This window comes from Cupressus sempervirens, chromosome 6, assembly GCF_028749045.1.
Source record: "Cupressus sempervirens isolate cs-2001-9-10 chromosome 6, ASM2874904v1, whole genome shotgun sequence".
In the NCBI taxonomy this organism is placed as follows: Eukaryota; Viridiplantae; Streptophyta; class Pinopsida; order Cupressales; family Cupressaceae; genus Cupressus; species Cupressus sempervirens.
The window spans coordinates 292,563,644-292,580,929 of record NC_143123.1 but is presented as its reverse complement, the minus strand read 5'-3'; the positions used below and the strand labels follow the sequence as shown (position 1 = coordinate 292,580,929).

Sequence of the window (17,286 nt, the reverse complement as noted above, 5' to 3'; positions counted from 1 at the left end):
TTGTACTCTTGAGATACTTCTTTTCTTGCATGTCCAAGGGAGCTAAATGATATCAGCTATTCAGCACAATGATTTATTTCTCTTTTTTAAATCTATGCTTGTTGAAACCAAGTTTTCCAACAATAAACTATTGCTCAAAAACCTCATTCATCTCCATTACTATATGTAAGTCATAAGTAACTTACATTGTATTCTTAGAGATGACTTAAACTGTCTCCTTAGACTATTTCCCTCTTTTGTAGAGCACATCTTAAATCATAGTTCCAATATGTATCTAGATTTATGTGTGTTTGTGTGTGTGTGAGAGAGAGAGAGAGAGTTGGGGCTAAGATGATAAACTCCTGCTACAGCCTACAACATTTTTAAAGAGTCACATCCTTTCAAAATCATTCATACATTTTAAAAAGTCACTTCCTTATTTCATTCAAATTACTTTCCTCTTCCATTCTTCCTTCTTTTACTCCTACCTTTTCCTCTTCTCCCTATTTTAAATAAACTCTCCTCCCTTTTACATCTTATTAGGAGTCACACCTCTTTATTAAATATCTCTTGACCTTTCATTAGATTTAGTTAGTTTGTATTATTCTATATTATATTATTTATTTATTTATTTAAAGTTTATTACCATTTATTTTTATTAAATCCTATTAATAAAGTTAAGTTACTTTTTCAATAATATTACTATTTCTTATTTTTATATTTACTATTAGTTTTAATTAATAATGTAACTATCATTACTTATTTATTAATATAATATTATTCAAAAATATTATTATATTTATATATTGCATTATTATTAAAAGAATAGATTACCACATTTTTACTTATTATTAGTATTTTTATTCACTAAGATTCTATTCCAAAATTGGGATATCACAATCCTCCCATCTCAAATATTGCTTGTCCTAAAGCAAAGATTGAGTCCCATCCACAATCCATCTTTTGTTGCATCACAAATTGTAGACTCATATTTATTCGAAGTATGATTTATAAGGTCAATTATTATTTTAGGTGTTAGTATATTTTATTTATATTAACTTTAAAGGGATATTTAATATATTTATATATCAATTCCCGTACACCAAAAAAAATTGTACATTTGTTGGAAATCCGTACAACAACCTGCAAAACCGTACTCTTCCTCCAAACTCCGTACGATGAGTAGGTTAAATCCGTACGGTGCTTCAGATTTTAATTTCAAACCGTACAGCAACTCCCAACTAAAAACCGTACAACTCAAAAACCAAGTGAAAACCGTACGTTGAACAAACAAAATCCGTATGGTACTTTTTTTAAATTTTTTTTTTTGTTTTGAAAATCTCACTTTTGGAACAATTATGTACAATATTTACATATATATAGTACTTACAGTCTTCTCTTAGTTGTTCGTCCACGGGGGTGTGTTGCTTCTTCCATGGTGGACATTCAACTTCAACCGATTCACTGCGTCGGCCACTTCATTTTCATCGACTGTCGATAACTTCATTGCTCCATTATCACCAACTTCCCATATCTTGTACGGCCCGACCCATTTAATTTTGAACTTGCCTGGTTTGATCTGATTCCAGTCGTCGTACTTCAACACCCACTGTCCGAGTTGAAACTTACTACACTTGTTCCGTGGCATCTCCATATCGCTCAATTTGTTCTGGAAGCTCGCTACCATGGACTTCGTGAGCTGCCCCTTCTGTCCGTCAATAACACATTCACTCTCTACTGCTACAACTTTTATTGAACCCTTCCTCTTTGTTGCCTGTGCAGACCGTATCGTGTGTCTTCCTTGCCGCCGGTACCTTTCTGCTATATCTGTGGTTCGACGTAATACTTTCTTCCTGCGCAGTCGTACAGTAGAATCTTTCCTTCTTTTGGGTTCGTACTGTATGTTTTGTCCTTCAGCTTCAGTCATATCCGCGTTTCCTTCTTCGGCTTCTCTGTGTTCCTTCGGACATTCATTTCCTCCTTTGACTTCTCTGTGTTCCTTCGGACATTCATTTCCTTCTTCTTTCTTACCTTCGTCGATCCTTAGCATATTACAACTTGGAAAGAGCTCGTAATCCTCTATCTGCTAGTGGTAAAGACCATTTACTGAATCCAGATCGTCATCTCCTTCCAATCGTAGGACTCCCTCCTGATCGGGTTCCATACTCTGCCTCCTCTCATCGTCTTCTCCTTCAGAATCTGACGAGAGAGCTTCTTCTCCAACCATCTGAGTGTGTAGATCGATGACATACTTGCGGCCTTTTCTTTCAAGTGATAAAGTATTTTTCTTCCAATTGTGTTTTGCCTTGGCTTGTATCAACCACCCTCGGCTCAGAATGGCATCATATCCTCTCTGCTTCAGTGGGATCACGACAAAGTCCAACAGGAATGGCTATGTTCCAATCATCACTGGTTGTGCTGTCAGGACTCCCAATGGCTTGATTCCATGTTGATCGGCCGTTAGCAGCTGGAATGTAGGCAGCCATAATGTCGGCTGTCCCAACTTTTTCCAAGTGTCTTCAGGCAACACATTGACACCGGACCCTCCGTCCACAATTGTTTCCGTCAATACAGTCCTGAGAATGCCCATTTCAACAACCATCGGATAGCGTCCAAATGAAAGAGCTAACAGCATCGGATCTTCTGCACTTGCGCCACTTTCCTTGTCTTTTTTGTCCGTTGCACTTGCTCCACTTTCCTGCTTCCTTCCACGTTCTCTTGGTAGTTGGGCAATGGGAATGATGTTTGTGAGTGCCAATCGGAGCTGAGGCATAGTGAGCAATAGATCACTTATCCTGACGGGTATCTCGGCTTGCAAAATTTTTCGTACAATGTTCTGTTCTGCGCAGTTCCATACGGAAGTACTCAGCGTGTCCTTCAGGTGTGTCGTTTCTGCCTGTGTTGCTTTCTGGATGTCTACCCGTGCTTCCTCCAGTCTCTTCTTTTCTTCCACCGAGTCGGGGTACACTTTCACTTGCTATCGTGTGATGGCCAAAACCTCTTCTTCATTCGTCCCGACGGTGATCAAGTTTACTCCCGACTTTGGACACCTAGCATCTTCATGATCACCAGGTCCACACCATCTGCATAACTTCGGTGTGTTCGCCGTTGTACACTCTCGGGCGAACTGACCCCACAGATTGCATGCGCGACATTGAACTATCGGCCGACCATTCGCATCATACTGAATTCGACTCCTTCCGCCATTATTGTTGTTGCCGGTATTGTTGTTATTTTGACCATGCCGGATGTTTCTGTATCCGCCCGATGTGGCACCTTCCGTACTGGTGTTCCTGTCCCCTCCAGACGGGGATGCCTCCTGTGTCAGGAACACTTGCAGCGGTGTTCTTGTTTTCAAATTGAAAGGGCATTCCTTTACCGAGTGTCCCAAAATCTGGAAAATCTCACAAAATTGATCTTTCGGGCAGGATCCTTCGTATGGCCTTCTTTCTTGCACTCCGTGCACTATAGGTCGTTGCCCTTAGTCTCCTTGTTCATGTTTTTGAATTCCTTCATCATCTGAATCATGTCCTTCTGGAGAGCACGAACCTTCTTGTTGCTGCCCTCGTCATCGTCACTGCTATCTTCTCTTGAAGGGTCATCGTCATCTGAATCTGATGAGCTGGTCTTCTTTTTTTTCTTTGTCTTCTGGTCACTTTCGAGGTTCATTGCCCGATTGTACGCTTCAATGTATGTCGATGGTGGCACGATCTTCATCTTTTTCCGTAGCTTCGGGTGAAGGCCTTCAATGAACCATCTTTTCTGCAGCCCATCTGCCGGCTTATTCTCCATTTTACTGATTAAGTCCTTCAATCTCCTAGAAAAGACCCGTACTGTTTCATTCTTCTTTTTCTTGGTATTGAATATCTCGGCTACAATTTCATTATCATCACGCAAAAGTTGAAATTTTGCGATGAACTCCTTAATGTTATCCCAACTATTTAATTTCTGTGGATCAGCATCAGTAAACCAATCAATCGCAACACCCTGTAGGGTAGCAAGAAATTGTCGGATCCATTCGTTTGTATCTGTTATGCCATTTTCCCTCCAGATCGTTTCACATGTTTTACAATGTCGAATGGGATCAGCTGCTTCATCACCATCAAATTTAGGCAATTTTTCCTTCGGAGCTGCCATTATCACTGTATGTCGAGGGTTTTGTTATGTACCTGCGCTGTTTTGCATTCTCGTGCTGTTTTGAGCACCCGCGCTATTTTGAGCTCCCGCATTGTTTTGAACACCCGCGCTGTTCTGGACACCCACGCTGTTCTACACACCCGCGTTGTTCTGCACACCCACGCTGTTTTGGACACCCGCGCTGTTCTGCACACCTGCGCTGTTTTCGGCTTCCGCGCTGTTTGCAACACCTGCGCTATTTTGGACTTCTGCGCTGTTTTCAACACCCGCGCTGTTTGGTGAAGAAGAGGGTTCGTTAACCAAAGCTGTTTGTTCCAGAAATATATTTCGGACGAAGAGGTCACTCCACGCTCATGCTCCTTCAGCACTCCGAGCTGTGCGAGTCGATCTCCTTCCGTCAGGATTCTCTTCCCGTGGCGTATGCAGGTTCAGAAACTCTTCCTTCGCTTCTTCCACCAAATCAAGCCATTGTCGAGTCTCCTTCAACAATCCTTCGGCACTCTTGTTCCCGTCGGCAATCTTCTGGAATCTCCTTCGGCGCTCGGTCTGCTGAGCCAAAACTAAATTTTCCTGCGCAACGCGTATGTCATCTTTTTCCTTCAGCTTATTCTTATCTTTGTTCAACTGATTCGGCATTTAATTCATATCCGCCTACCTACGTACCAGGTCCATCAGGCAACGGCGCCAAATGTTTTCCGCATAAGTTAATTAAGAAACGCACACAGACAAAGAATACGAACATGAACAGGAACCAGCAGAACTCTTATTATTATTCGCATATGCCCAGTACATTATACTCGATGGTATGATATGATGATTACAATGCTTTCCGAAGGGGTTATAAATACTTTCCGAAGAACTTTCCCGAAGGAGTCTGTCGGCCACATACATTATGTCCGCTACAAACTATTTACCCATCGGCTACATAACAATTTCCTTTCCGAAGGGACCCGTCGGCTAATACACAATTTCTTTTCCGAAGGGACCCATCGGCTGATACATAATTTCCTTTCCGAAGGGACCTGTCGGCTGATACACAATTTCCTTTCCGAAAGGACCCGTTGGCCGATACACAATTTCTATCGATGACACACTTATCTTTACACTTTCATATTAGCTGATCAGCTATAAAGTCATAAATCAGATCAAAGTTAAGTTGATGATTCGACTATCATGACCGAATAATTAAGTTGGTTAGTATAATTTACTAATAACACAAAGATGCATATTTTGCATAAAGTGCAAAGATACATCTCTTCAATCATCAATAGATGCAACCATTCAATAATTGCAAGATATAATATGGAGTTCAACTTCAAACTCACTCCATAGGGATCATCAAATCTTTTTTATGCATTACTTCTTATCTAGAGTGCTTCACAGGAGACTTGGTTGGGCTAGGCGCCAGGTTGGGTTTCGCATAGATTATCAGACTATGGACAATATCTTGACCTTGCATGCTATTATTGAGGAGGCTTGGCATTGTTTGACGAAAGTCTACTGCTGTTTTTTGGACTTTCGTAAGACTTTGAATTCCATCCTACGGGTAGCCTTCTAGAGACTTAGAGATATTGGGACAAGATGTTATTGATAGCTATTATGAGGCTCTATGAGACTGTTGAGGGCAGATTTAGGTCCCCAGAGGGTTTCTCTGATCTTATTTGGAGCATCATTGGTGCGAAGTAGGGTTTCCCTCTCTTGCCCACCTTATTTGGCATCTATATCGATGAGCTTGAGGTTTTTCTCAAGGACTCTTCGCTCCCTAGTGATGGATGCTACTTGCATTAGGTCATGATCTCCATCCTTCTCTTTGTTGATGATGTGATTCTTATGGCCTCCTCTCCGGAGGGTCTTTGGAGGCTTCTTGATGGACTTGCATCCTTCTGTGACTTACGTTAGCTTGTTCTGAACCTGAGCAAAACTCGAGTCATGGTCTTCAACTACTTGTAGACTTCGCATCTGCATTTTTACTTTCAAGATCAGGAGGTTGAGACTACTTCCTCTTATACCTCATGGTTAAGTTCTCTCGACCTTGCTTTAGCTTAAGACCAACCATTCAGCCTAGGATCGGCAAAGGGATGGGCTTCCCTTGCCATGTTGGAGAGACAGTGCTTTAGACATCATTTTTGGGACACTAGGTCTAAGTTGTCCCTTCTGGACTCCTCAATTAGGCCGACTGTTCTCTATGGCTCTATGGTGTCGGCTCCTCCCTCCTTGATTCAGAGTGGGCCTCGATTGAGCGAGTTCAACACTTCTCCTTCGGTGGATTATTAGATGCCATCAATTCACTTAACACAACATTATTCTTGCTGAGTTTGGGGCCAATCCCCTTCAGGCTAAAGCTATCTTTGATTTGGTTTGGTTTCTCCATAGTCTTTGTGGCCTTGTGGACTCCACGAAAAGTAAGCACTACTACTCTTATCTGGCCTATTGCTCTTTTTTTACCATAGATGACGTCAAATTTGCCACTAGGGCCTGTTGTTGGTACGCTTAGGCCACTACTTTGCTAGGTTTGATTGGGTTTCGGATTGACAGCCTCCTCCCCTTCCAGTTCTTGTTGGATATTCCCACTCACCTCCTTCCTTCATAGAAGGAGTTGAATAGGCATGTTAAACTTGATATCTATAGACGGTACATTGCCACGATTTGGAGTAATCACCCCCGGGGGAGTGGGGGTTTATGTTTGCAAATGGCCTTCTACGCTGAGCAGTTTCTAGATATTCAAGATGGGAATATTACACGGCCGAGTTATTTGTCATGGTGCTGGAGCCATGCTCTATGTATCTCTCTAGGTTCCTTTCGGGTAGGTTCTCATAGACTTCAGATCCAGACCGATCAGCACATTGATAGGGAGTATCAGATTTGTCGACTATGTCCCTTGGCAGAGGCACAGACAGAAATCCACTTCATTTTCCGGTACCCCACCTACTATGAGATTAGAGGGAGATATTACTACTTATTTAGAGATTATCGGTCTCTCTCCACCTTCTTTAGTTATACAGACCAGAGATGTCTCGCGCTTTACCTTTGACAGACCATGCAGCTCCGTGATCATACTTTGCAACTTCTTTTTCCCTAGAGCCAAGCTTCGGATCAACTTATCATTGCCTTCTTCTCGCTCCTGCCTCCTCCTGCTCAGTGTGAGAAGCATACAGTAGACACTTCTACCATCAATCATTCTAGATCCATGAGACCTTGCAGCAATCTCACTTGGTAGTGTCACCCGTCCAGGAGTACTCAAAGACACACTAGGATTCTTGGTTTCCCTGGGCCTTACCCTTCAATTTTGGACTTCTTTACACCAAGGAAGGATCCCTAGTCCTTGCCTTGGTGGTGTTCTTGTTCATTTCTTGTTCTTGCTCTTACTTCTCTTTTGCTTTCTTGTTTTCTTTTGCTCTGCTCTTTGCGGACACCGTTTGGTGATCTTCTTGTTGTTAGCCTCCTTGGTTGTGTGCTCTTAGTCTCTTAGACCCTTTTTGTGGTCTCTTGTTGGATATTAATACATTTATCTTATCTTATCCTTTCTGTTGCTCTATTTAGAGTGTGTTGCCTTATGACAAGTTTGATGTAGGAATATAAAGATTTATTCAAAGATGACATCTCTAGTGCATATATTTATTGTTACATATGACATAGCCAACAATACAATTGCAAGTACACAGTTACATATCAAAGACATAAACTAGGTCGTCATAGTGATATTACAATAGATTTTGCATATATTAAGTGCTTCATCATACACAACACTACACACACACACATTAATACATATAGATTTATGTAATGTCCATATTTTCATGAGCATTGGAATTTGAGGAATCAGCCTATTATTGTTTCCCTCGTAGACTAATTATTGTGCATAGAGGGTCTTCTAAGGTAGAGATTTTCTAAATAGAGGTTTTTATATTCTCCAGAATTCCATATGTTCCAATTCAATCTTCGTTTGGCTCAGATTGGACTTTGTTTGGGATCAACTTCATATACTTACTATTTATAGTAAGCATGTAGTTGATTGAAAAGGACTCTTTCTATTTGTAGTAAGGCAATCATACTGACAAAGGATGTAGTGGTCAACTTCCTAGTTTAGACAGAATTGAGAAATAATAAGTATATATGGAGTTATGCTATGCTAATTATTAATAAAGTAATACTTTATTAATAATTAATCTTTAACGGCATAATATAGAGTTTTATGTGTACTTTATATTCAATGAGGACGAAACCAACCATTTAAGTGACTCAAAGTGCAATTAATGATCTTAATATTTAAAAGCCCATTTATTGATGCACTTTATAAAGTTAAGAAGAAAATAATTTGTTTTAAAAGATTAAAAACATTACTTTTGAGGGGCAATTATTAAAGCATTCAATGAAGTTGAGAAAACAGAATTTATATCATTTTAAATGATTTATAAGTGCACATGAAGGAAATAGAACCAAGTGGGAAAAAATATATAAAGCCTCTTCATGGAAAGGATTTCACTATGAATTGATGAATCTTGCTTGTGTTCTTGTGAAGACTTGGAGTTTCCAAGGGTTTCAGGATTTTCTTCAAGAATTGAGAATTCTTCCATGTTATTGCAGCCATTTGCGTTGGTGAAATATCCAGTGAATTTGGCATTCGAGTGAGATTCATTCAAGAGTTCCATTTGTGCTTAAAAGTGAAGTATTTCATCTAGAGTTTGAAGGATTGGAAGTTATATCTACAGCAGACTTAGAGATTCATTCTTCGAAGCCATTCTATATCAGACTTAACTATTTAATAGCTGCTATAAAACCCATGGCCAGTGATGCTACAGTACTTTGGACAGTGGCTGCTACAGTAATTTCCTCTTGGCATGTGGGGTTTATATCAAGCAATGATTAAAGTTTGTCAAGTGCAGATTACATACTTGTTGGAGAATATTTATGGGACTTTGATTGCCGGTTTGTAGTTCCGAAGTTTGCTGTCGTAAGAGTTTTCAGATAATTCCAGGTTTTTTATTCTTTATATATGCAAGTATTTGCATTGTTATTACTTGCATCTCTTTCGATCTAAGAAAGTTTGAAGTTAACATGCCAAGTGTTTGTGAAAATGTCATTTGGTTGTAGATGCACATTTTACATGTAAAAATCATATGTTTGCATTCAATGGATTAAAAAAGATTGCATTTGTATCTTAATACTTTGCTTGGATATCTAGTAATCATTTGCAAGTGTCTAAACTACATTGGAAACCATTTCAAGCAAGAAAAAGCAATCTGAAAATATTTGGCAGCAAGATAAAAATTTCACGTAAAGTGTTTGACAAAATGTCGAACATCCAAAATTGAAACAAATTCAGTGTTTGTTGGAGGTAGAACCAGTTGGGATTCTTACAATATATACTAACAATCGTTGAAAGATATTTTCCATTGTATGAGCCACAGTTGCATATCAGATATTGCAATTGTCATTATCAATCTTACAATTCAAGAACATACATTGTCATCATATATTCATTTCAGTTTGCATCAAATATATATTACAGTAAGAATCATAATAAACGCAAGATATTATCCATTGAATATACTCATAAATAGATCAGATTTCACATTTCTCTTCCATTACTTAATTCATACCTATTTGCCATATTAAGTAGGGAATATTGAAATAATAGTCAATCCTGAATAGAGAAAATGGGGACATTGCACATTGTTAATAATTGACTATTCTTTCCAATGGTGTCCTTTGATTTCAAGTCATTGTAGCTCTCTGCCCAATAATATTGTAGAGCTACCAACAATCTCTTTCAAGCATTGACTAAATTATTCAATTACCTAACTAAACATTAGTGAATTTATAGAAAATATACAGGCCTAATAAGGTTATTTATTAAAATATAAAGTCAACCAATATTATTGCCGATGCAAGTTTTCCATATTTGTATTTCCACCATAATACATATAATATCATAATGGATGACATGTGCCTCAAATGTATAATAATAAAATGCCCAAAAAATATGCCAGTAAAACATATTATACGTCCAATCACCCAAACCAATTGACCCTTATGGACTAGTGTTAGCTGTTGAAAACTGCAATGAAAAGAAATTACAACAATGCCAAAAGGAACTTGATCCCAACCTCAAAATTGAGTCTCCTCCAATCCGTCCTCTTACATTGTCACAACTTTCCCCATGTTGTGTCAGCAAAATTGGACGTGGTGTAAGATGTGTATTAACCTGAGCAATTAAACAAAAAATTGTCATTAAATTGAATAAGAGCTACAAAATTACTTCGTTCTTAGATAAACCTTATCAATTATTGTAAATGTTATCCACAATATTCCTTCACTAATAAGCATATACATCGAAATCAGTAAGTTGACATATCATACACTTTCATGCATAGCTTCCACAAATAGTAAGTTGGCATCTCACACACACTAGATTTCAAGTGACAAAGCTTTCACGAAATATAGCGAGATGGGCATGCCAATCTTGCCCTCCTGAAAATTTCAAAACTCGTCCTACTACAAGATTTTCTAATTACATATATCCAATGATTACAAATGGCCTAAAATGATACTTTGCACATATTTTTAAAAAAACTAGGACATGCTCATCGGTGTTTTAATTTTCCCCTTTCAGCACAATACAAAACATAACAGCATGTAAGAGAAAACCTTTCTTTGAATTCGAAGGGTAAGGTTCCTTGTAGCTTTAAACTAAACTAAAAACTAAATTGTAAGAAGACAACCTCTACCATTTTACAATATGTACAAATCAGGTTTTGAGCATGCATTGCAAAAAAACTAAAGCTATTGTCTATGCTCTTAGTTCTCGAGCAAGGGCGCAAGGCTTAGCATCACTTCTACTCAAGAAGAGAAAGGTTTGTCTGTTTTTTTAAATAAGAACTTACAACAGCTATAGCCACACTCCCATTTTTTAGTTGAATGCAGAGATCTAAAAATCGTGAGTACAACTAGAAGCTTGAAATTGCATTGAACACACAAGATTAAGCAAACGAAATGAGGGGAATTGCATACAAAGTTGCAACAACCATACTTCACTGAAATTAGTAAGAATGGAATGCCTACAATCTTCTAGAAAACAACTTAGTTTATATAATTTAAACATACACAAAACCACAAAAAACTTGAACAATAATCTCAAAAGAAAATATGAAAATCTATCATCATTAGCTAATTAAAGTACCTATAGCATTTTTTTTTGGTGCTTACAAAGCTTTTGCATGTGATTTATTGAAGATATCCAAAAACACATTCTAGAACTTCCTACACTTAAAATGGTTTTCTTGCACACAAAGAAAGTCATAAATACAAAGTGTTCTCAAATGCCTTTTTAAAAACAAGTGAACCTCAAATAGATCATCTGCAAATCATTTTTGCCCACAAATAAAGACAAAAAATAGTTGGGGCTAAAAATAGTTGATCTAGTGGTAGAATTCCTTTCAAAAATCTTGACATACCACCTCTATTCTAACTATGACAAATTCTCAAAAGAAATCTAAATCCTTAACTATTCATCCTTTGCTTGATGACAAGTACAACCTTCAAACAATCTCCTAGGGTGATAATCAAAGAAATGACCTTAAAACACCTTGAATTAAGAGGTATGGAAATGCTAAAACTTTCAATGTCTTATAAGACTATTGCATAGTTCTCTTTACAACTAGTAATCATTAATAACTATTGTAAATGAATGAAACATCAGGTGTCCAATATGTATATGATTGAAACAACTGAAAGCATACTATAACTCCTTGAATATATTGACAAATTTTCCTAGCATAAACCTTGTTCGCTCTTTGAAGATCAGTCCAATCATCCCTTTCTTTGATATAATTTCTGTTTTCTTTGTAGAGTAGAGATCCAACATGTACAAATATCTATTTTTGTGTTTTATGCTTCAACATTTGTCCTTCTTTTCCCTTAAATGAAATGTTTTGGAAAGCTTATAGTAAGGACCACATGCTTATGAAGCATAGCTTCTAAATGACTTTATTTGAACCCCTAGATAAGATAAAATAAGATAAATTATTAATGTCCAACAAGAGACCACAAAAGGGTGCAAGGGACTGAAAACATACAATGAAGGCAACAACCAACGGCTGGAGCACCAAATGGTGATCGGAAAAGGAACAATCAAGAAAGCAAAAGACCCATGAAGGATGACTAAAGGTCCTTCCTAGGTGGGAAATAGCCCAGCACCCAAGAATAAGGTCCAAGGTGGGGGCAAGCCCTGTACTATCTTAGAGTACAGTTAGAAGGTAATGCAAAAGTATTTTTTGTAAATGTTTTGATAGGCGCAAAGGAAGCTCTATAGTAGGTATGATTGGATATTTGAGGGGTTTTATTCAAAAGGGTTTGATCCAACCATTTTCAATTAATTACTTCAAATGTAAGCTCTCAAGGAAGTATTCCTAAGTTACTAAGTTTGATGTTTGTGGCTGGATTTGGTTTCCAATTCTAGTCGGACTTTGGTTCTAATCTATATTTCCTTTGGGTTTGACCTGAGTTCTTCTGGTAGGAATCAGGGTGCCTAGGCCAAGCTTAGGGAACACTCGATCAAGCTCTAGTGCACCTATGGCTGTAAGTGCCAAAAAATGGGTCCTACGTGGCTCAAAACCTATCTTTCACCCTGAAAATCCTTTTGCAAATTCATCCTAAGACTTTTGCAAATTATGAATGTGATACATGAGGTGTTTTACTTATAATTTTTGTGGCAATTATGGATTTATAAGTATCACGCTTCTAATTTATTATTATTATCATGATATGTTTAAACATGTATTATGTATATATAAATTTATAATATTTCAATTTAAAATTTCTATATGTACAAGTGTGTGAGTGTGTATATATGTATTTTTGTTAGGGAAGAACCCAAACTTGAACCTAAACCCAAGGGAAAAAATTGTCAAACCCGTGTGCCTAAACCTATATCATATCCAGTATTGATAACTTAGCTTTTCACCCTAAAAATCCTTTTGCAAATTCATCTTGAGACTTTTGCAAATTATGAATGTGATACATGAGGCGTTTTATTTATAATTTTTGTATTTATGAGTATCAGGCTTCGAATTTATTATTATTATCATGATATGTTTAAACATGTATGATGTATATGTAAATTTATAATATTTCAATATATATAAGTGTGTGTGTGTGTATTTTTGTTAGAGAAGAACCCAAACTCGAACCCAAACCCAAAGGAAAAAGTTGTTAAACCCATGTACCTAAACCTATATCAAAACCAGTATTGATAACTTAGCTTTATCCTATCAGGTGTTGGAAGATGAAGATTTACTTAGTTTTCTAAATACAATAAGTTTTGGTATAAGTTTGGAAGTGGTAATGAATAGAATTGATGATTATTGAGGATCAACCGCAGCCTTCCTTTCAGTTGTACAGCTTTGGCATTAGTTTTGATTTCTTGTTGGGGCGAATAAAGGTCTTTAATGATGGTGTGCTCTATCCATCCAAAGAGTTTGATACACTATCCTGCTAGTGTCGTTTGTTGAGTTGAGATTGGAGGTAAAATATTGTTTAGCAATTTTTGTTGAGCTGGTCTACATTGAAAATACTCACCCTTTTGGTTGACTTGATCAAAAGCATAAGATAGTTTTGTAGTACTCTTTAAATGTTCTTGTTTGGATTGGGCAGTATGAAGTGCGTTTTTAGAGGTTATTTCGAAGGGTTTGAATTTATATTTCTAATCACCCCTTTTCTATTGGATGCATTGAGTCTGAAGCAGGTTGGAATTAACTCATTATGTTTCATGCTATTATTGCTATCTTCACTCTATAAGTAGACACCGATGTTGAAGGTTTACCAACAATTATAGTTTGAAGCATAGTTCTCCGTAATGTTCCCACTCCAGACCTAGGGAAAAATAATCGATAAATAACTAAATAAGTTTAAATTAAAAAAATTAACTTACTAGTAACATGGGGAAGCATAGAAACATAAGGATCTTGGTATTAAAATAATAAAGGTTGAACCATAGTGGAAAGATTATGTGGACAGAAACCATCGTTCCTTCAGAATTATTCAACAGCGACTAAGGATTTATCAAGAAGCATACATGCCATAGGTTTATCATCTGTATTGGCATTGATAGAGGAGTAAAAATAAGGCATCGAAAGCAATGTGCCAAGATAGTAATGTTATTCTAAAGATATGAAGATACCAATTAATTCCCCAAGGAAACTATTGATTAGGAACAGTGATTAGGCAAGAGTATACTAGCAGAAGCTATCTAATATGACTTGATCAGTATTATAATTCCATATTAATGACTCACCACAATCGTCAACTTTGGAAGTCAGCAGTAAAACCCAACAATAATCAAACATTGTCAATAACATTAGATATATGATTAGAAAAGAATTGGGATGTAGAGGATACTTAAGTCTAAATGATTGGATGCTAAACCTGACCTAGATACCAAGATGAAAGATGGTATGAATATGCAAATCTAAATGATATCGGTAATGTGATGACACTACAAGAAAGAGAGCAATCGATATCAATATGAAAAAGCAATCAATGATATGGAGTTTAGATGTCTCTATTGACTTCATAAGTCAGCTAAACCAAACCCATGGCAATTTCCTGCAACAACATATTAAGACCAAATTATGGTTTTAAAAAGGGCATGATAACCATTAAGACAATATTATAGAGAGTTGCCAATTTACCATTTGATGCATTACTAGAGATTATCCATGCCTGCAACATCAAATAGAAGCTCTGGCAGGGACATGGAAGACAAGCTATTAAAGTCAAGCATTGGTTGATGATTGACTAAACAAACAGTTAGTGACTAGTTAAGAAAATTAATTAGACGGTGCCTCTTCATTAACATTGTTACAATGATGAGATGTGACTGTTCCATTGTGCCTCTTCCCTGGATCGAACATGTACATATAGGAGATCATATCATTGCAAGAATTATTGCATATAGATTTGAATATATGGTAGCCCCCTGTGGATCATGTGGCTAGAGCTACTGTTTGCAAGCAGAAATTGAAAGTGCAAGCATTGTTACAAATATCAGAGACGACATCATCCAGAAGCACAATCAATTCAAGATATATCAGAGACAACTTCATTGACAGCACATTGAGATAGATTGTCCAAACACAACCTGTACAATATCCATTTATTATTCTCAAAAATGTCTTCCATTAGAGGTATCATTGCCATTATATCAACCTATGTGAACAGCATAGCACATATCAGAGACAACCATTTAGGTTATTAAGTTTATATTTCATTGCCATATTAGATACAACATTGATAATTATTGGAAGCATTTACATTTGGAATTAACATTCATTATGTTATACATAGCATCTGCAATTGGAATTGGAAATTGAAATAACGAATTTCATTAAGTTATAATCATAGAATTGTGGAAATGTCTATAGTGTCTCAAATCTCATAAAGAGGGACATTGCAAATTGGCATTAGAGCTAAGAATCTGCTAGCTTTTGAGTTGAAAAATCAGACTAGAAGAAAATGGAAGCAATTGAGGCACAAGTTTAATAAGAAGCTTCAAAATAAGGGAAAAGAAGATAACCTTGCAAGCACATGCTTCAATGCATGGTTGAGAAACACATAGAATAAGTTAGATCAATTGTTGGTATTACTAACACCAACCAATAACGATCACAAAAAACAAGGAAAAAAAAGAGAAAAGGATAAATATTCAAAAAATCATTCCATTAGATTTAGACTAATGTTCCTTACTTTCCTTCCAAAAGAAGAAAAACATCAAAGAAAAGAATCCATTGTAGTCAACCTACAAGATCAATGCCAATAGGATTAGTTGAAAGGTCTTCAATGTTTACCGTACTGGGTAAAGAGACCAATGCACACAGACCATAGATGGAACAGCAAAACTTCTTTTATTCGCATACGCCAAAGATATTACATTATGCTTATGATGATTCTGATGATAACAACGATTACTTGGAGGGGGTATATATACATCCCGAGGAACCTTTTCGAAGGGGTCCATCGGCCACATACAACATGTCGGCTACATAATAAGAACCTTCTTGATATTGACGTAGAACCTTCCCGATGCACACCCTGTCGGCCAATACCGACGACATACATCCCGAGACCAACGACATACATCCTGACATCGACAACATTCATCCTGATACTGACAACATAAATCCTGATACATACCTTGTCAGTTATACAGTATTTACCGACGACATCATCCCCCCCAAAAAGAAAAGTCGTCTTCGGATGACCACACAAAAAAACTCAAAAAAACAACTAGCTACATTTATACATAAAAAACAACATAGACATAGACATCATGAACCCGAAGGCTGTCTCAAACTGTAAAGACCGACTGCGTCGAAGCTGATACACTTGTTCTGTCCAGACCTTCAAATCAGCTCTGATTTGAGAGTTCTCCTCCACAACTTCTTTCAACATCAATGCAGCCTCCTGACACTCGGCTTCTTTCTGATCATGAGCCCTCTTCGGTGAGTCCTTCTCCTGAAGAGCTTCTACCAAACATTGCTCCGTTGTTGCTACCTATTGTTTCGCCTGCTGCTTCCCTCATGCACTTTCCTTGAGCTGTGCTAACAGGGCTGTCCGCTCTGCTTCCCATCCGATTTTTTGGGTGGCAAGTCGATCGGCCATCTCGTCCCGAGCCTTCTCGGTCGTCTCCTGAGCTTGCTACCCAGCCTCTGCCCTTCTTCGCTCTGTAAGCACCAACTCTGCTAGGAACTTGCTCTGTTCTGCGATGATAGCAAGGCGAGAATGAATATCCTTATCCTTCTCCTCCGCCACTGGTCTGACACCTACACCCCTTCATCTACTTTCTCTGCTGTTGCTGCTGCACTCTGATCCTCCACCCCTGGTGATGTCGGTACCTCGACTACCTCGTTGTTCGATCAAATGGCCTCCAACTGTAGGTCCAGGTCTCATCAACTAGTCAGACTTCCCACGACTAATAACTTCCACGACTGGGGGTCTAGGGGGCATCGCCCCCAACAGGGTTGAGGGGTAGCACCTCTGCGGGGTCCTAGGGCATCAAAATTAGCACTCCAAAACCCACACAAAAATGCATGGAACACACTATTTTGCAATTTCTTCTAATCCCACACTCTTTTTGCCAACCGCTGATGTTTTCCCTTCCCCTTTATCATCCGT

General features: G+C 37.8%; 1 pseudogene across 1 annotated transcript in view; it reads right to left on the bottom strand.

The window, feature by feature from the left end:
* LOC149552361 (6-phosphofructo-2-kinase/fructose-2,6-bisphosphatase-like) overlaps nucleotides 1-17,286 on the bottom strand; it is a 334,563-nt pseudogene that overhangs the window by 50,263 nt on the left and 267,014 nt on the right. Inside the window, exon 15 of the transcript XR_016352907.1 lies at nucleotides 10,224-10,321. The product of XR_016352907.1 is annotated as a 6-phosphofructo-2-kinase/fructose-2,6-bisphosphatase-like (transcript). The remainder of the gene's footprint in view (nucleotides 1-10,223; nucleotides 10,322-17,286) is intronic.